A 17,091-nucleotide genomic window follows, 5' to 3' on the forward strand; every position below is an offset into this window, starting at 1 on the left:
GCACAGCCCGGCGGCTCGCCAGGGCCGCGGGGAGAGGCGGCGCAGCCCGTACTGTAATAATAAACCTGCAGCAGAGGGCATCTGAGGGAAAGAGGACGGCGACGGGCGGCAGCCGCCTTCCCTTTTATGTGCCTGTCCTGAGAGAAGCAGAAAATGGTGCCCGCGGCGGCGCAAAGCCGCACACAGGCACACAAAGGAACCGCGCCGCACGCCTTTGCGCACGGCCCCGGGTCGGGCCCCGCCGCCCTGGTTGGGGGCGCGCGCCCCGCTGCCGCCCGCGGGGAAGCCCGAGGCGGGGAGCACCCCGAAGTCCCGGCCCGGAGGTCCTGTGGCTGTGCGCGCGCACACACAAGCACACGTGAACACAGTCACACGCGCGCACTCGGGCACACATGCACACACGCGCGCACATACAGCAAGAGCCGCGGCCTGGCGTGCTTGGCCCAAGACATAGTCCCCTGTTGCTTCCTTTTCCTTCGCTTAAGGATTTAGTACCCCACAAATCGTACTTTTTTCAAAATCAGGGATTGCTTTGTAAAAAAGTGCTTTGCCATTTCTGATTTTTTTTAAAAATTCATCTTTGATTTTTAAAATGTATATTTCATAGTAATGTAATAGCTCAAAATTTTTCAACAAACTAGAACAAGCTGGTTTTGTTTCCAGCAAAGCAAGATATCATTTTATGGTAACTGTCAAATGTTAGAGGGAAAGATTATTTCCTAATTAAATTGCTTTGCCAAGAAAAAAAAGATACGAAGGATCATAATGTCTTATAAATTTGCTATCCACGTTTTACTCCAGTCACTGAAAGTAATGTTTTCCATTGTAACCGTCAAAATAAGACAAATTTCCAAAACTCAATTTTAAACATATGTTTACAGAATGTCTTATTTTTTAGATTTAAACATCTTGGGTACAGAAATAGCAAACCTTAAAATGTAGTACTTTACACTCACAATTCTAAAAGAATACATTAAATTCTCCGTAAGCTTGTTGCCAGTACTATGGATCCCCTTTCAAACTACAGAAGCCACTGTAGCAGCAAGTACCTATTAGGCTGCCCTGTGTGTGATGTTTAAGGAGCCAGCTAGGAGCTTCCCTAAATTAATCTAAAACATCACAGTAATTTTCCTGCAAAAATCCTATCTGTGAGCCATAGCTAAGAACAAAGGGAAGAACCAAAATCCAACAAACTTTCCTGATGCCTGTAGGGCCAGTGGTCCGTTGGAAGGAAGGTTTGGTGAGAAACAGGCTGGGTGGTAGGAGAGGACAGAGGCCTGGTGGTTACTTCTGCATTTCTGAAACTCCAACAAGCTGGTCAAGGGCACCTCAACATTGAGATCTTTGGCATTTCCCTCAAAGTCAGGCTGGAAAAGTAATCCAAGGGGCACTACCACATCAAAGTCAACCAAAAATTAATCCCAGGAACATTTGTTCAAAAGTTGGTTCTACAAGGAAACATACACACACACATACATACACATGGACTTTAGTGTTTATGCAAAACTTACCTAACATGTCCTTTCAAAACACAGGGAAGTTTGGGATTTATGAAATGTTAACTCTCCTTTATTTTGATTGTAGACATGCAGGTGATAGATTTTTAAGAACTAAGAACACTGAGTCAGAATCATGGCCTATTCATCTGTTGTGTTCCACAAAATGGTTATAATCTCAACTCTCCAAAAAAACAATTTTGAATCCCTTCTAGGTGTAGGGGACTGTGCTAACCACTTAAGGATATAAAGGAACTCACACCGTGTCATTTCACTCAGGATCTGTAGCAATAGCTGTCTCACAGTCCTCCTGACTGCCATGCTCTCCCACTACCACCCCATCCTGCAGATTGTACAGTAGACTCACTCTTCTAAAATTCCTTTTTAAGTATGGTATTCCCTGCTCTGTTACAGAATAAAGGCCATACTTAGCTACCATGTGACCACAGTCCAACTTTCTAGCCTTATCATCCATCTTTCTCCCAGTATCAGTCCTTCGCTTCAGTCTTATTGATTACTTGGAGCACATCTTCATCTCTAGACCATTAGCAGTCAGGAAGCAAAGTCTCTCAAAGATTGACTTAGACCAGAATGGCTCACCCCTTTGAGATATTGACATTTGGGGCCAGATAATTCTTTCAACATGGGGAGTAGGCTGTCCTTTGTATTGTAGGATGTTTAGCAGAGTCTCTGGCCCCTACCCATTGCATGCCAGTAGCAAACACCTGTTGTGACAACCAAACGTGTGTCTAGACATTGCCAAATTTTCCTTGGGGGAAGTAAACTCATTCCTGGTTGAGAACCAATGACTTAAACAATTAGATCCATTCCTTGAGGTAGAAAAAGACAGCCTCCCTTGAGTCACATGGATTGCATGGAGGAGGGACAGAAACCTGAACAAAATCAGGGTTTTCTTCAGAAAGAGGAAAAGGAAATAGGCAGTGTCCTTATCTTCATGGAATTTGTAGTCTGGAGTGAGGGGTGAAGAGACAACCAAAACCAAAGCTATGGTGGAGCGTGATGAAGATGAGCATAGAGTTCTGCACAACGTGCAGCATAGGCACAAAGCCTCCTATCTAAATCAGACCAAGGGTTCAAAGAAAGTTTCCTAAGACAGTTAATGCCTAAACTGAATTTGTGACGAATATGCAAGAGTCAGCAAATTGAAGAAGGGAGAAAAGGGAGCATAAGCAGAGGCAGGAGGATATCATGAGCTAAGAAATTTGACTGACTGGTGACATCCAGAACCTGACCCTTGTGCTCTGTCCCTTGCATGTATACCAAAGAATAGTCCATCAGAGGATTTGGTCAAAAGGAGAGGATATATGCTTTAGATACAGAATTTTTCTTCTCCCTTAGATATTTCATTCTCAAATGTATCCTGATATAGCCAAATGTATCTCAAGCGCCTGAAACTTTGTTTTCAGTTGGTGTCATTGCTTCGGATAACAAGTTCCATGAGTTTGAGTCCTAGGCAAAAGGCTGTGTAGAAAAGTGGTTGGAGCCAGCTCTATGGAGTATGAATAAGTTATTTAAGATTCTCGTCTCAGATTCTTCAGCTTTCAATTGGGGTTTATACCGTAGAAGCCAAGTGCTGTATTATGTGAAATTGTGTACAGTGTTTTTTGGCATATAAGTTAGCATGACAAACATGGCAGCAGTAGGTATTATGGATAGCTTTGTAGAATAAAATTTATATGATGTGACTTGATCTGACCCATCTCTCCTGCTGGTCTCCTCTCTTGTCCCTCTCTGGTCAGAATGAATGATGAGCTTCTCCCCACTGAGGCACACCATTGCACAACTCTTCAGCTTTTCATTTGCTTTTCCTCCGCCGAAATGCCTCTTTCCCCCTTCCTCAGTTTGCAGACTCTTGCTCCTTCTTCACAAATTCAGTTTTGGTACCACCTCCTTTAAGAAGCTTTCCTTGAACCCCTGATCTGATTTGGAAAGGAGTCATTGTGTTCACAGGGCACCCTGTGCAGAACTCTACACTTGTCCTAAAAACACTGCACCATAACTGTGACTTTATTTTTCCATCTTCACCATTAGACTATAAATTCCACAAAGGAACAGACTGTGGTCAGCATTATGGATTACCTACCTAATATCCATCGTCCCTTTCCTTCTCTTTAATGAAACTCTGATTTTGTCCTGGTATCCATCTCTCCTCACACAGCCCACAAGATCCAGGGAAAGTGACCTTGAGGAGTATATCCTAATTATCTCAGCAACTCATGTATTGAACAGCTTGGATCTGATAATGCGCTAGGGATGAGCATGTGACCTAAGTTCAACCAATCAGATTGAACGGAAAGGATTGTATTGCACGCTTGAGTTAAGAATTGTGAATGTCATCCTTAAGCAGTACAAAATTATTGAGGAAATTTAATCTGAAAGTGACTGACCAGACTTTTTTCCCCAAGAGAGATTATTCTGAGACCAATTTGGAGAATGGATTTGCATAGGGAGAAGGGGCAGAATTAAGGAAATGAGATCAATTAGGAGAATATTAGAGTAACCCAGGTGAGTAATTATGAATGGCCCAAGTTCATGCGGAGGACCTGGGAAAGGAGAAAGGGGGAGAGAGTCAAGTTACATCATAGAGGGAGAATTGCAGGACTCATGATGAGCTTCACAGAGCATGGGAGACTAGCTGGAGATAAGAGGCCAAGATGGTCCCAGGTTTTTGGCTTTGTGACTGCTTGGATGGTAATGGTCTCTCCTAAAACAGAAAATACAGAAAGAACAGTGGATTGGGGAGGAGAAGCTGGTGATAATTAGTTTAGTTTTGTACCTGTGGAGTGTAGAGCCCACATATTCAAAGTTCCAACAGCCAGCCTGGAGTACTTTTCTTATCACTATCTTCCTTTTCCTCATGATTCCTTCCTCTCATGGGCTGAATTGCGTCCCTCAGGAATTCACATGCTGAAGTCCTAATCCCCAGTCCTCAGATTGTGACTGTATTTGGAGAGAGGGTCTTTAAAGAGGTAATTAATTTTTAATGAGGTCATATGGTTAGAACCTAATCTGAAATAACTGGTATCCTAAGAAGAGAAGGTTAGGACACATACAAATAGAGGGAAGACCACGTGAAGACACAGGGAGAAGACAGCTATCTGCAAGTCGAGGAAAGAAACATCAGAAGAAACCAACCCGGATGACACCTTGATCTTGAACTTCCAGCCTCCAGAACTGTAAGGAAATAAATGTCTGTTGTCTAAGCCACCCAGTCCATGGTACTTCGTTAAAACAGCCCTAGCAAACTAAATACCTCCCTTGCAACAAACTTACAAGAGAGTAAAGGATTTGTAATTATTGTGTTTGTTATCAGATTTAGGATATTGTACAATGAAAAGTCTAAGAAAGAGCCTGAGCTAAAGAAGTTACGTGTCCACCAAGGGCAAGGCTTTCTCCAAACCCCGGAAGTCACTAAAATTTGTCTATAAAAGCTGCAGTCATGGGGGCTCAACTGAAATTCATAGTTCGTAGTTCTCAGAACAGCATTCCAAAACACATAAGGGAAAGGGAATCTATTTACAATTGACCCTGTCCACTTGCAAGTTTCCAGCTGTATTTACACAGCTGCTGAAAGGCAGCACAGATGAAGGATTCTCCACTTCACCACTGAGAAACCCACACCAGGAATATGTGCAGAAAAGCACCTTCCTATTTGAGAATTCAGTAAGTCTTGGGAAGGAACACAAAATATCAAGAACTGAGCCATTGATGTTGGGGACATTGGCAATGAGAGAAGGAAAAATAGGAGGTGTAAACTCAGCAAAATGTGAAATATGAATGCAAATGTGAGTATAGGATGACTTATAATCTACATGACTCTTTAAAATATAATGATGAACAGAGCACTTAAGAGATAAAAGACAAATGGAAGAAGAGAGAAAACTCTGAAAATCATAGTGCTCTCAATCTTGTATTTTGCCCAACATCTGGAAATAATTGAACATCCCTGGAAAAGTCAAGTTACTCCTTCTGAAGGTAAAGAACAAGGAGGCTGTTGCAGAAACAAGTAGATAAATGGAAAGAATGTCTCAAAGGAAGGTTTATACAGGTTATCCTACCATGCAAAACAGACCATATGAAACATATTTAAAAATTATCTATCTGTTTGCCTTAAAACTGATCTGAATCATGGTGTGAAACTTTAAAAATTATACTGGTGGTTAATGCTGTTCCAAAACAAGCAGAAGGAAATTGTTTTAAAATCCCAGTGTGTGTGTTAACTAATTTGCCTGAAAGAAGAATGTTTTCTCCCAGGAAAATTTTGAATTTTAAAATCGATCAAACTAATAAAGGATATTTTCCATAACACTTGGGAAATGTAAAAACGTGCTCTAAGAAGCCGATAAAATGTTTATTATTCTGTTATAGCAAGGTAGTGCTTGTCTTATCAATCAAGAAGTGAATTAACAAAAAAATGCCTCTAAATGTAAGCATCCCCTGACACTGTCATGATAAAAACAAAATTCTATACCTACTAAATCTAATTTTGAAATTAACTCAAGCAACTTGACAGCAGAGCGAAGTTCTGTCCCATTACAGTGAACTTGTCATCCTCAGACCCTAGGATCTGATAGAAGCTGGGGTATCCAGGGTTATGGTTTGAGGTACACTACTTGTTCAAGCACCCTCCACCTGGCCACTGGAGGTCAATTTGTTTCACTTCAGAGGCCGAGATGGAAAGAAGAGGTTGTCCAAAGAGACTAAAGGATGGAAGATTCTTTGCCTTTAGAATGAGGTTCTTGGGGGAAAAAAGCCTGAGGTTCTTTTCAAATCTTGGGGTAATTTACCTCCTCTCCTTGTGATATTAAAGAAGGGAAACCTCTGACATTGAAACTTCAGCCTTCAGATGGTGTGGTTCCCTGGAATTCATGGAAACACACATGTAAAGAATAAGGAAGGTGTTTGCATTTAGCACTAATCATATCACGCATGTTTGTTGTACTTTCTTCGTTAACTTGTAAAAATCTTTCAGTATATATCTCGTAATCTATAAGAAACAAATTTTATTATTCCTATTTAACAGATGAGGAAACAGAGGTAGGAAAAATGAAGGGAGTCATTTAGGATCACAGCTCTAGTTGGTAACACTCATCAGGCTGTCCAAATTGTGATTAGACTGCATTACTTTTCACCATAAGCCCTCATTTCCTAGGAAATTCCATTTAAAATGGGCATTCTCCATGTGCAGTCACTGTTAGCTCAAGTTCTATATAGTCCTTGTCTCAATTCTGTGACATAGGCATCATTGGTACCCTCATTTAACAGATGAAAAACTGAAGTAGAAGGAGGTTAAGCCATCCTATCACTGAACACAGTCTCAGTGGTGGAGCTGGGACTTGAACCCAGGACGTTTGGCTCCAGAATCCAGTCTCTTAGCCGTCATGCTCTCGGACCTCCTTTGCTGTGCCTGGAAGCCTAGAAATTTGCACATACAATGAACATGATTAGACTTCCGCTTCTTGACTTCCCTTAATCCCTTGACCTCACTCTTGGGCTTCTTCTCTGATCACTCCTTCTTGACTTTTTCACAGCCATCTTCCTTCTACTACCCCATACATTCTGGCATTTTCCAGGAATGAAATGGTTCCTTAGGCAGAACAACTTATAAAACTGACACCTAAACTGTCTCTAAATCAGCCTATGATTCTTTGAGGTGATTAATTTATTTCACAAATGGTTTTGAACCACACCATTCGCCAGTTACTCCACCAAGTACTGGTAATGACATATTGTCAGAAAATGGAACTGAAAAACTGAGGTTCTCTTTCCCCACTTCACACATATATGTCATTACAGCTCCCTTTAAAAGTGTACAGATTGGTGCCTTTTTATTGACTTTTTATTCTAAATTAAATACTTTGCTGGAGTCAAAAATGTGTCCTCATCAATTTTTTAAAGGATTATAAAGTTTTACTTTTGTTGATCCTCTAAGGCATCATACTAAAAGAGTAAGAAGTTGACTATGTGATTGGGAAGACCCATAAGACTTCCCTGAGAATTCGGAGACTGTTCACTACAAAAGCTGAAATCAAGACAGTTCCAGGAAAAATTGCCAGGTTTCATTTAAATGGATTTGCCTCATTTTGCACCAAAATGTCAGCACCTTAAAACATCCAGCTGTAATGCCTTAACTATGCCCTGAAGAATTGAGAGGGCAAAAACCTCAGCTGCTCATTAGACAGAAATCTCATGGCTAGACAATCAAGAACACACGTGTAGCGGGTAGTGACAAGTAATTCTCTATTATCCATCTTAAGTTGCCTCCCACATACTGAGACAACCTTAGATGGATGTCTGCAAATCTCTCCTCTTGGATCTTCCTTCCCCCTAGTCTGCCAGGACTTCTCAACCCTTTGTCTCTCCCCGCTTCCTCCTGTCATCTGCCTGGAGTTCTGATGCTTCCTCCTCACAACCTCAGGCTCAAATTTGTCAGCCCACTGGTCTGTCCTCTATGGAGCTGGGACTCCTTCCAGTTCTGAGGGGGAGAAGGGCCTAAGTAAGGCCCAGGAACGGGTGGATAAGTGCATTTTGCCTGAAAGGACTTGGCAAAGGAAGAACATTTCTTTTTGTCATAAATCATATGAGTGGTAATTCTTCATTGGTTGCTAAGTCTTCGTTCCTTCTGTCAACAAATTTACTTTTTAAAGTTTTGCAGTTTTAAATGTCTTGAATTCTTTTTGTCTACTTTTCATAAGTTGTGATTTACTTTAACACTCCTCCCACCCTTGGAATTTAAAGACACACATGAACAAAGCTTCAATTGGTGAAATATAAATAAATTCTCAGGAATCCAAGCAGTCAAGAATTTTGATTTCAACTTGAGTTATGTTTAATTGAGGTTAGATGAAACTGTATTTTTGTAACATATATGAAGGAAGATTTTATTAAACAAGTTAATGAGATAAGCAGGATTTAAGCTTTTAAAAGTCTAGCTTTATGTTTGAAGTCTAGCTTCAGCACATTTTCAGTAATTTTCACAAAATGTGTTGTAAATTAGCACAAAAAATAATCTTATTTATTAAAGTAGTGTAGGGAAAGTGAAGATAAATGGTCAGGGTCCCTTGGGGGTTCAGAATCTTACTGAGCATTTAATGTAAATATGCATGTGCACCCAGATGTTCCTTGATTATGCGACTTAAGTATAAAGGACAAGTGGCTCTGATCCATGGTGCCCCCCACCCCCAGGATGCCCCAGGGGGCCACGGGGAGGCCGCTACTGCTGCTGGAGGCTGTTGCTGCCACTGCGGAAGCTTCCGGAAGGCCGACGCCACTGGAGACTGTTACTGTAAGCTGCAGCTCCTGAGGAAACTGAGGGCTGAGCTCATGTGGTCTGCCAATGGCTCCTGGGATCTTTACCAGTTACCTAGCATGGACCCGCATGTGAGGGGTCTGGTGGCCCAGTCAGGCATATGAGGGTTCTGGTGACCCAGTCTGTACCATGAGTTCTGTACCTAGCCTAACCCGACCATACAATTGGCTACAATGACAGCAGGAGTCCGACAGTTGCCCCAAGCCACACGATTAGCATAACCATACAATTGGTTTAGTTGCCATAGCAATAGAGCTAGTTTCTGAAGAATCTATGCATAGGTGTAGTTTCACTGCCAACTCACTGGAGTGGCTTTATGAGGTAAAAGGTAGCAGAAACTCTGTCTCCAATACAGACTTATTTCCCTCTATGTGAGTCTCCTTGGAAAACCCCACGTGAAGGACCCACAAGTATAAACTCACCTTATCCAAGACTGAAGTTATCTCCCTAAAAAAGCTGGGACTATCTTCTGTTCCTTCTTAATGTTCACACATCCGTGTACTCAGTCAAGGTGAAAACCTTCCTCAACCCCCTCTTCCCCAGTTTGTGTTAATCCTGTATCTTAAACAGGATGCTTCAGGCCTCAGCTCAAGCATTACCTCCTGTGTGAAGCTTCCCTGATGGCCCTGGTTACTCCCCACAGCACCATTCATTTATCTTTAATAAGTATTTATTGAGTATTTGCTTACTAAATGCAAGGCAAAGTGTTAGGCACCAGAGATAGAGCAGTAGACAGGATAGACCTAGGCACTGTCCTAATGGAACTTCATTCTACAATTACAATCACAGATTCAAGACACAAGTAAACAAATTAGTAAGCAAGGCATTTTCACATAAAGAAAAAATTTTTTTTAAAAAAGTGATGTGGCAAAGAATGTCTGGGGCAGGGTGAGGGAAGAGGTATTCAGGGAAGGCCTCTTTGAGTTAATACCTCAGCTGAGACCTGAATAATGAGATGGAACCAGACACTGAAAGATATGGGGGGGTAGAGGGTACAAAACTATTCTATCCACCCTAAGTGAATCATTGCATAGTATATGCTTGTATTGAGACAATACACTGTACCCCACAAATATGTACAAATAAATTTTAAAATTAAAAATAAAAATAAAAGATATGAGGGCAGAGTATTTCTGTGAGAAGGGGAAGAGCAAGTGCAGAAGATACTGAGGCAGGAATCGGGGAGGTTCAGGAGATGAGAGAGTGTGACGGAGTGAATGTGGCTGGCACGCAGTGAGCAAGAAAAAGAGCAGTGACGATAGATCAGAAAGTCAGGCCACCTTCCAGCTTAGCACATATCACATTGTACTGCAGAACTTTCGCTGTGTTTGCTTATCTTATCACCAGACTCTGGGGATCATTAATTTTTGATTTTTATATTCCTAATGTCTGATACAGAATCTGACTTAAATTAAGAAAAATAACTGTTATGAAATTATTCATGTTTTTCTTAAAAAAATAGTTTATCATGGCTAAATTTGTTCAAGATAATGAGGTTTTCTTGAATATTTAATAAATAATCAATATGCAATTTTAAAGATACACAGAATTTCTCTCTTTAGGCAGTAAGGGAGCTTCTTAACTTTAAGATTCATTTGAACTATTGGAATTAGTTTTCTTAATTCCTAACCACACTAAGCTTAAACTTGATTTGGTATCAAAGTTGAAATCAAGTTGATGCTTACTTGACTAGACTTTAGAAAAAAAAATGAATTATTTCTTTTTTTAATTTAATGTTTAGATAAAAAATTATTTTCTCAACATACAAAGGAAAGAAAACATCACAAATTGAATTTAAAGTCAATTGATAAGGAACAAATTTAACACACAAAGATTAACAACCTTAATACATAAAGATCTCTTAAAAATGAATTTAAAAAATCCTAGAAACTTGGTGAAGGATGTGAGCAGACAACACACACTCACACACCCCAAAGAAACACACGTGGCTGATAAATGCATTCTAAGTTGTTCTTGCCTCAGGACCCCGGGCATCCTCTGTTGCTTGCCTGTTTGTAAGCGGGTGAATTATTTCTAATTCTCCCTCCCGGAGCAAGCAAGAGAGAAAAGAGCTCTAGCTTAATTCAAATCAGTTCTTCCTTCCTTCCTTCCTTCCTTCCTTCCTTCCTTCCTTCCTTCCTTCCTTCCTTCCTTCCTTCCTTCCTTCCTTCCTCCCTCCCTCCCTCCCTCCCTCCCTCCCTCCCTCCCTCCTTCCTTCCTTCCTTCCTTCCTTTCTTGGCTTTCAAACTTTATTTTTCTACACTGTGCCCTGTCATACACATGAATACATAACTGAAACAAAACCTACTCTTCATCTGCTCTTCTCTCTCATCCAACGAGTTCTTTCAGAATATTTGCCCAAGTTCAAGTTCTCTCTCCCAGGAAACAGACATTCAATATAGAAACTTTTGTTTTCATCTGAAGAACAAAGTGCTCAGACTTATTCTTCTTGTCCATGTTAATACTTTTCATCATTTTTTTTCTGCAGCTATTAGGAGAATAACACTGATGTTGCATTTAGAAATAACAAAATGATGCAGAATGCTTTTGCATAGTAGGTAAAGACACAGGAGTGGTGGAAGGAAAGAATGAAAGGAGCAGCTATGAGCAGGTATATTTTGAGATGTATGTTAAGCACATTCACCTGCATAATCTCCCTAAAACTTCACAAAATTCATTGAGATAGACATTCTTTAACTTATTTTAACAGATCTAAGATAACTGAGTAACTGCTCTGCCTGAGATCACACACAGTTAATAAATGACAGAGATAGGATTTGAAAGTAAAACCGTCTAACCAGAGGCTTCATAGTCATACACACACACACACACACACACACACACACACACACACACACACACACACACACAAATACATACATATATACAATTGAACATATATATTATATGTATTTACCAATAAAATATTTCAAAGCAGAATTTTTTGTGCCATCAAAATTTATATTTTCTATCCTAATGTAAAACAAAAATTATACCAATGTCCCTGAAAACATTGTGTCATTTCAGTTTTAGCTAGAGAATTAAAGCAAAAGAACCATGATTATAAAAATTTTTTAAATCTGTTAAAATCACTTAGCTGACAGGTTGCTATACATGCCACTGTAAAATATTGTCATTAGGAGAAGATTCAGGGGAAATAAAATTATTAGAAATTTCATGGTCTGTAAAACACAGCGATTAAACTAGAAGGTTCTCCAAATCCCTTCCAGTCCTAACAATCTAAAATCCTATAACTCAAGTGCTTTAAATGTATTTAGTGTGTGAAGATTTACAAGCGAGGTCTTCTGCTTAAATGCCATTCTTTAGTTGCCCTCAAGCTGTGATTTGTAAAATTATTATCTCGATCACAGTTCATTTGGTCAACGGCCTCACTTTTGCCCTCCTGATAAATTGTTAAGAGCTGCAAGGATGAAGGTTTTTTTTCGTTTGCTTTTTGTTTCTTTAAATTTGTCAATAGTTTTAAAATACAAATCCTTGTTATTCTTGTCATTCTTGTTTTACTAAATTTATAGAAACAAGTTTGAGATTTTCATCATTAATATTCAAAGCATTTCCTTAAAAAAAGCAATTACATTTCTACCCAAGAATAATCCAGTTTCTGAGAGTCTGGAAGTTCAGCTGCAATAAGCAAATCATGGTTTGGTTTGGAGGAACAACTTTATGCACTCGATAAGCATACTCAGTCAGTACAAAAAGGAACGGGTGTCCAGCCTCAGAGCTACAGAATCAAGTCATCTCATCCAGCCCTTCCCCAAATACATCAACATGGAAGCCTCTGGTTCTTTATGGGAACCATAATCATGGCTTTTCACCAGCAGTATGTTTACCTTGAAGAACACAACTGGAATCACCCTGGACTCAGCACCTGAAAGATGTTACTTTCCTGAAATGTTTCTTTTCATAAGTCTTCTTTATTGTGTCTTCTTTATTTATTCACAAGTCTTCTTTTCTTTATTTCATCAGTCTTCTTTATTAAAATCATAGGAGTTTAATATAAATGATGCTCTGTTTCATGCATGACAGCTTTGGATTCGGTGATATAATCTTATTACTAATGCTTACTGCTGCTTAGTTTTTCTTAAAAAGCAAAATGATGATATTCAAATAATCTATTTTAGATTCCATCTTTATTTGTATTTCATTAAATTCAACATAGTATTGATAATTCCAAAATTTTACTGAAGCATAAGCATACTTTCTATCAACTATTAAGTATGTTCATACCACATCTATATGTCTCTAGTTGTAGATCTCAACAGACAGTAGAGTGTGAAAGTTACAGTGCTTACAACTTTCATTCAATTTTCTGAGTCTTTATTTATTTTTAGTTTTTTTTCCTTTTAAGGAAACTACTATATACCTAGTGATGTCCTATGTTCTTGTATTAACGATGAATCCTTTGCTCAAGGAAGGTATATCCTAGGAAGGAGACAGAATTATAAACATACAGAAAAAAATCTAGTAAATATCTAATTCTCTAGGAAAAATATAATAAATTTGTATTTATTATATTTATCACACAAATAAATATTATAATACAAATAAATAGTATTTGGAGTTTACTAATTGGTCCCCGACCACTTCGAGAACTAGTGGTGACACAGTGTTTTTATTTCACTCAAACCAAGAAGTGGGAGCTAAAGTAACAGTTAAAATCACTTTGTTCAAGAAATTTGGAGATGATTATTTATTCTACTGAGAGTAGTTAACAATGAGGATATGTCTTTAATAAATCTTGTTGGGGAGGGTTGGAAATCTGTTGTTTTCAGTTGTGCAGCAAAATCAACAAGAATTTGCCTCTGGGTATATTGTGACCAAAATTCTCATGCAAAGATGCCTCTTTGCTCTCTGCAAAGCAGACCCAGGACCAGAGACAAGGTCTGAGATCATCTAAAGTTCTTCCTTTCCCAAAATGGGATATTTCTCTGTTCAATAATTTAGTGCCTTCTATAGAGCACTTAGTATTCTTTTCCATTTTTTGAAAAATGCCATCAGATCCAAATTGGGCTTGTGTTATCATTGAGTTCTGTCTGTTCTGTCCCTGGAGCCCTGCATTCTACAGAATTCTTGAGGTACTTAGGACGGCCTCAAGGTTTCAGCTTAGACCAAGAGATACAGAACGTACTCCTGGACCAAGCAGGCCCTTCAACCCAGGCTGTGGGGAAGAAGAGGTAAAAGTGTAAGCTGGCCCTTGAGTCTTTCTGTTCTTATCTTCTGAGATTTTATAAACTACCAGGCAAATTCTTGATTCAATACATATTCCCAGAATTTAGACTGAACCCTCAGGGTAAAAAACTCTAAAGACATCTTTCAACTAATTAGCATTCATTTAGTTCTCTTTGCAATACATGTCCAGCATTGTGCTGGGTGCTGTGGTTGAGAGGGAGAGAAAGAGGGGAAAGGAGGGAGGAAGAAAAAAAAAAAGGAAGGAAGGAAAAAAGGAAGCAAGGAAGGAAAAAAATTAAAATGATAATATGGTAGGCAAAATAATAGCCCCCTGAAGATGTCCACAATCTGTCTCTTTAACCTCTGAATATGTTACCTTACATGGTAAAAGGGACTTTGCAGGCATAGTTAAGGATACAGACCTTAAAATAGAATTAGCATCATGGATTATCCACTTGTGTCCACTTAATCACACATGGGCCTTTACAAGCAGAGAACCTCCCTTCAAACTGCAGCAAGGAGAAATCCCACAGAAAGGGGAGTCAGAGAGATGCAAAGTGTGAAAATGAGCCAATGCCCTCTTGTGGGTTTGAAGACAGAGGGGGCAACATGACCAGGAATGCAGATGGCCTTAAGGAACCCAGAGAGGCTCCTGACTGGCAGCCAGCAAGGAAATGGGGTCCTTAGAACAACAAGGAACTGAATCCTGCCAACAACCTGAATGAGCTTGGCAGTGAATTCATTGCCACAGCCTCCAGAGAGGAACACAGCCCCACAGACACCCTGATTTCTGCCTTGTGAGGCTCTAAACAGAGGACCCAGGTGAGCTATGGTGACCTGGACCTTTAACCTGCTTAACTATGAGATAAAAAATGCGGGTTGTTTTAACTGCTAAATTTGTGGGCATTTGCTATGGCAGCAATAGAAAACTGATACAAATAATAAATGGTTCCAAGGTGCAAAGAGTCTAATAGGGGAGATAGTGAGTGAATGATATCAGGAGATAAGAGCATGATTTCAATGGGAGAGGCCAGTAGGTGAAGCAAAATCTTCCTGAAGAATAACACTAATAGTTTTAATCATCTCAGAGATATCAGCAGTTGAACAATGGCTTAGGTTCCCTTCCATACCAATTCTTGTTTTAAGGGCGTGCTCCAAATTGACCATGTATGTGGGGAGCAGTGCACGGTGCCTGGCAATCTCTCTGTGACTTGCAGGCTGCCCTAGGGTAGCAGGAAACACTGATTACCATATGTAAACACTTCCTAAAACTGAACAGATAATCCTAACACAGTCTCTTGCTAAGAATGCACCTTGCCTTCTGCTTTCTTGAGAAAATTGTCAAAGTACCAGCTATACTCACATTCTATGTGTCTGCCAATTGCTTTTTTACATGCAGGCTTCCTTTCAATTCTCTTGAGTGTGCACTAGAGCAAGATATTTTTAATAATCTAGAAAATGTATTTAGAACATAAATAATTTTTATTTGTTAACAACAATCAAGACACATCTTGCAGGTGCTGGACGAAAAGTAGATTAGGCCGATGTAAAATATGGGATATTTTAAAAAGTTCACAGAAAAACTGAATTAAAAGATCATATGAATCCTTCCATGAAGTTTTTGAAGATCCCTTGTGTGCTTTGGAAATCTGAGGTAAGAGAAATATTCCAGATTAATTCTTTCAACAGTTAACAGAGTCATGAGACAAACAACAATCTGGGGAAAAATATTTGCAACTCATATCACAGAGAAAGGACTTAATTTCTTTAGTATAAAAAGTGCTCCCCCAAATCAATAAAAGAACAGCAACCTAACAGAATAATGGGCAAAGGATATTTTAAAAGAGAGATTACAAAAAAGGGAACACAAATGCTCTAAAGTTATGAAAAAACACTCTAACTTATAAGAGACTTTCAAATTAAAATTACAATACAGCACAATTTATACCTATTGGATGGACAAGTTCCAAAAATTTGATGAATTAACTGTGTGTGTAAGTGTGAGATGAAATAGCCTCAAATATTGCCAGTAGGAGGGTGCATTAGTTGAAACACTTTGGAGAGCAATTTGGTCATATCTACTAAATTAAAAACGCACATATCCCTGGGTTCAGCAAGTTCACTTATTATACTTTTTCCTTCAGATAAACTTGTATATGTGCAAAATGATTTATGTAAAAGGGTGATATATGGAACATATTTTGTTCCAAGCAAATGTTTCAAAACAACTTACATTTCTATTAATAGTAGGCTAGTTTAAATAAATCATGGAAAAATCCATATAACAGTATGCAGCTGCTAAAGGAATGAGCAAAATTGGAACAATCATTTTGGAAAACTGGCAATGTTTGCTAAGGCTAAACATATGCCTATCTCATGACCCATGCTAGTCCTAGGTATATACCCAAGAAAAACGAGTGTATATATCCACCCAAAGAAAAGCTTGTCCATAGCAGATTTACTCAAGATAGCCCTAAACTGGAGACATTCCATTATGTCCATCAACAGGACAACGAGTAAGTAAGCAGTGGTCTATTCATATAATGGAATAATATTCAGCAACAAAAAGAATAAAGTGATAGAAACATCAGTTTGCACAACAACATGGAAAATCACTCTGATCACTCTGACATGTTAAGGGAAAAAAAGATGATAGAAATATGGTTTCATTTATGTGAAGTTCCAAAACAGGCAAAACCAATTGTAATTATGCGTTAGACTAGAGATTGCCTCTGGGATATAAAGGAGTCTTCTGAAGTGATAGAAATGCTCTATATCATGATCAGAGTGGCGAACATGGGTATCTAAATACATGAAATTCATCATGTGTTATACTTAAGATTGATGCATTTTATATGCTTTCTAATTTACATTATACCTCAATTAAAAAGGGGGAAAAAAGAAAAATAAGGAAAAGGATAATGAAGAGGAGTAGGAGGAGGAAATTATATGTATAATCTGCAAGCTAGATTGTTAAGTGAAAGTATTTCTCAACTAGAGTTCCTCATTTGAGCCACAGCACACAGAAAATTATCTGTGACTGATTCTTCAATTCTCCCACAGATGCTACATTATCAA

This window comes from Cynocephalus volans, chromosome 2 (assembly GCF_027409185.1).
Source record: "Cynocephalus volans isolate mCynVol1 chromosome 2, mCynVol1.pri, whole genome shotgun sequence".
Lineage (NCBI taxonomy): Eukaryota > Metazoa > Chordata > Mammalia > Dermoptera > Cynocephalidae > Cynocephalus > Cynocephalus volans.